This window comes from Tigriopus californicus, chromosome 7 (assembly GCF_007210705.1).
Source record: "Tigriopus californicus strain San Diego chromosome 7, Tcal_SD_v2.1, whole genome shotgun sequence".
Lineage (NCBI taxonomy): Eukaryota > Metazoa > Arthropoda > Copepoda > Harpacticoida > Harpacticidae > Tigriopus > Tigriopus californicus.
The window spans coordinates 5,084,951-5,089,511 of record NC_081446.1 but is presented as its reverse complement, the minus strand read 5'-3'; positions in this window follow the sequence as shown (position 1 = coordinate 5,089,511).

Below are 4,561 nucleotides of genomic sequence, written 5' to 3'. Positions count from 1 at the left end.
TAGTTTTAACACCTTATTTTCATATTGGCTCTATGTTAAAGTATTATATGCACAAACAAATGTTAGCTAATTTCATCCAAGCATGGCGTACATGATGACGGGCACTAAGTGCACACTTTTGTTGAATGGAGCCAGGTAATCTGCTTGTGCTCTAAACATTAAAGAAAATGTTGACTGAAAGTTTGAAAGGGCAATGTTTTAAAGAGTTAATAGTGCATGCATATCTGTTCAGCAAAAGTAGTTACTAAATCGAGATGAAAATTTCTTGTAATTTCAAACGAAGTAACCACTATTGTCGATTTTCGTTCCCAACATAGATACAAAAACAGTCTTGTTTAAACGGCCATTCCATTTTCCTCATTCAGGAATTCTAAAATAAAAAGGTGTGGAGTGAATCAACAAAGTACTCTTATTCGTTCTTTCTGCGACCACATAGTCAAGCAAGGCCTTCGTTATTAAAGTGCCAATCCCCTAGTTTTTTGTTGAACCCCGAATGGTTAATTCGGCTCCAAAAATCTGCCAAATTATGTGCCAAATTAACCAGACGGTATTTCTACCTTCATATTTCACCATCAGGAACAAAGTTTGAGGGGCAAACAAATCAGACTAATCAAATGGAGGATATCACATCTACCAGAAGTATTTTCAGCTCTAAACCCCAAAGGAGCATGAGCGGTTAAGGAACTAATGACCCTATAAAGTTATCGATTTGATGCCCACCTATGATCTAAACTGCTTTAAACATTTTACCATAAAGCACTAGCATTCCTGAGACGTCGATGATTCAATAATATTCCCGAGCATCTTGAAGATTCAAAAAAAAAATCAAAAGGGAAAATTGAACGAAAGAAATTGCTTTCAACTCCCCCAACCTGCCCAATTATTTTGAAGTGGGGATGTACTTATCTTCAGACTGAGATTATATCAAACAATCTGAGCATATTGTCCCCATGAGTCACTTTGAACTCTATGTGAATGGCAAATCAAAGTAATCAGTGAAAGCAGCAACCTACCCCAATACAATTTTGTCATAGTTTTTACTCTAATTTATCTTTCACGAAGGGATCTCCTTTGCAATACCATATATTGACCAAGTTGTAACACCATTTAATTGGATTGATCGACCTGATTCATTTTCACTGTTGCCCTTTTTTTTAAAAAAGAAAAAGGGGGTGCTGATGGGATTTATAACAAACCCACCTCTGGCATGGGAAATGTTTTATTGTGTAGTCATCACGTTCATCAAACACTTGAACAGCTGTTGCTCAGCACACCAGCTGTTGTAAGCTGCGCTGTGCATTCCTGGATTGGGATTCACCTCTCCTCTCCCGGTTCTCCTCGAGCTCCACTCGCATCTTCGTGTTTTTGTGTTCTTCCTCTCCCACCACGTAGAACTCCCTTGTACCTACCTTGCTTGGTCCAACTCATCGTATGTACGGGCTTGCTGCGTGTCCTCTCTCACCCACACACTTTTATCTCTCCTCTCTTCCAGATCTGGGCTAGTGTCTGCCCCTTGCCCAATCCTCAAGCCCATGAACAGCCTGAAGACCTTCAATGCTTCTACCGTGTTCGAGGACTTGGCTAAATCCCAACCCACTCTCGATCGAGTTGTTTGAGTTGGAAAAAAGGGAGTTCCCGTTCTCTCTCTCTCTCTCTCTCTCTCTCTCTATTTTTCTTTCTTTTCTAACTCGATCTCTTTAGCGGGATGGCGGTGCTTTTCAGTGGGTGAGCGAGCTGCTCCTTTGGCCATGGAGGAGGAAGAGACATGGCCCCAGAGGACTAAGAGAGGACGACTGCATGTGGACGGCAAGGACCGCCGGACGCCCTTGGAGAAGTCTTGGTCCTCTTGTCCAACGCTGAGCTGTGATTGTGACGTCATGGGCGCCATTCCCACTGTTTGAGGCGTTGGGGAACCCGTCTTTCTGGCGCCACTCCTGGATGGAGGAGATTAGCCAAGTTTCTTGACGAGAACTAGGTGGAATGCCTAAGACTGGGGGGAGCAAGTGAATAACTGGCGAGTAGTATTTTAGACCATTGAGCAACCTAGAGAGGCCGGATTCTCGCCATATCATTTGATCGGTGGCGTATTGCCAGTCTTGGGCCAACAAACAAACAGAAGATTGACAAGGATTTGGAATGTTATTAATGGTTTTGAACCTTGCCGCTACCTTTGTCACTGATCATCTTACAAAAATGACATCCTGGATGTGACAGTGTAACCAGGGGAATGGAACGTACACGATGGACTTGAGAGTGAGGTATCATCTATATCCGCAAGCTTTAGCTACTTTAACTCATTAAGTCTACCAAATCAGAACATACGCTTTATTGACTAATCTCAATCCATAGCCCAATTTGAATCCAACATACATGAAACATAACCTGTTAAACTAAGCTTGCACTTCCAGACAAGATTGAAGATCAATCAGTCAGATTCAGTCAGGAATAACCTGCATCATGTTAGTACTCAATCCCTTTCAACAAACTGTTTGCTTCATGATTTCTATTACCATACTTTCCTATCTATATTTTTGTGTCGAACCTGCATAATTGGCATGAGATAGCAACAATCCCTACAATATCCTAGTCTCTTGTGCTTTCCTGGCCTATGGCGGGGTAGGATATTGTCCGTATGTCCGTACACGCTGAAATGAAATCGTCAAATTCTTGGGTAGCAGCCAAAGAGAATCACCTTGTGACTTCAGCCCACCCCATATTTGACGCCGGAGGCTTTGAGCTCATTCTCTGGTGATCAATCCAGAGCTATGGAGCGCCCAGAGTCTTGCCAGCGCTGAATCAACTTCGTTTTCGGTGACCACGGGAAATGCCTCTCATCTTACAACATCGACAAACAACTCTCAAACTTACTCCATTCCCCCATCATAGCCCAATGTCCATGACGATCTCGGATGATGGCGGACGTTTGGAGGATGAGTTGAGCCCAACAAATTATTCAACTCACCTGGAAGACCTTAAGCAATTGAGTGATGTCATGAAAGAAAGGAAGAACAGGGATCATATGGCATGATGGCCAATTCAATGAAGTAAGCTCTGGAACTAAGTCGAATCCAACCTTCCTCCACGTAGCAACTCTTTGGCTCAATCGCCAGACTCAAGAGGTCCTCTTGGACACATTTGACTGGATTTATTTGAGCCAAACCCCGACACTCTGTCCGCATTCGTGATGGTTTTTGGCGACAAACAGGCGCCCTTTAATTCCCTCATCATCCACCTCGTTTGGAACTCAAATAAGGGTCTCAGCCACACCATGGGCGTCAGAACAGGATCACAAAATGTCAAGGACTCAAAGAGTTTTGTTGGTATTTCTAATTGCTCCTTGGAGAGCTAGCCATCACAATGGCAGACGATGGTCGCCAGTTCAGGTGCAATAGTGTCGGTCCACGTAACCCTCTGAACAATGCCCTTGTTTCCCTGAATTCGTGACAATCGTCAGGATTACTAAACACTCTTCTTGCTCCTCTCATCTCGGTTCCGAGAATTTCCTTCTATGGTTTCAGAGGGGTTCCCCCAAGTGGATATGGCTTCTTCTGCTTCTTCTGCTCCTCCTCTGCTTGCTTACTTGCTTGCTTGCCTGCTTACTCCAGCGGCATGAGCCTGCAACAGCGCCTGGCATGAACTCGACAAAGACAAAGCCTTCGCCGCTGTGTTTGTTCTCGTCGTCGACGAGTGTCGGTAAACTCGGGAGATGGGACATATATTCCAAGGGCTCCTACGACTTGACTTTCCAGGCCAAAGCCGATAGCTAAACCTCGGAGTGCCCTCCATAGCTGTCCGCTGGTACGGACGCCAAAGGGCTCACGGCAGCCAATGTACAAAACGTAGGCTCCTCTGTGTCGGGCTCGCAGCTGTACGTACCAGCTGTTCATTTGAGGAGTTAAGTGATCTAGCTGTCATTTTCATTTCAAGACTCACGCATGGACGTGCCAGCCAACGAGATGTAGTCCATCACGTACACAAACTATACATGCGAGTGAGTGGTGGTTCCCCTTCTTCCTCGCCGTGGCTGACTGTTCAGAAACTCGTTCTTTGGGTTTCAAAGACGTTGGGCAAGCCCTCGGCTCCGTCCATTCAGCCATCCATCCTCTCTTGTTCAAAGCTTGGACCCATGAAAAAAGACGGAGGAAGCTCCTTTAGTATTGACTTGGGGAGATTCCTGGCAATTCAAGTACGTACATTCAACCGTACATATTCGGGGCTAGGCCGCGATACCTCCTCGATCCTCCTCGTTCTCTCTGTTCTTGCTCGTTCCCAGCTGTTTTTGGCCAATCTATCTATCCACCGCCGGGAATGGTAAAGTCTTGGGAGTTGGGACTGCCAGGGAAAAGAATGACAGTCGGAGTCGTGATAGGAGTTGTTCTCGACGTAGCAGTCTGTTGCCAGTAGCCGTTGTTCGACTTGTACACATCGTTCCGTTCCCGGCCTGTGAATCCCCTTCCGACGATGGAACGGAGAGAGTTATGCTGGTGTCTTGAAGTTTCCGTGGAGGTGCTCCTGGCTGGCGGAGGAGCAGCCACCCATTGCAGTGTCGTCAGTCTCCCAA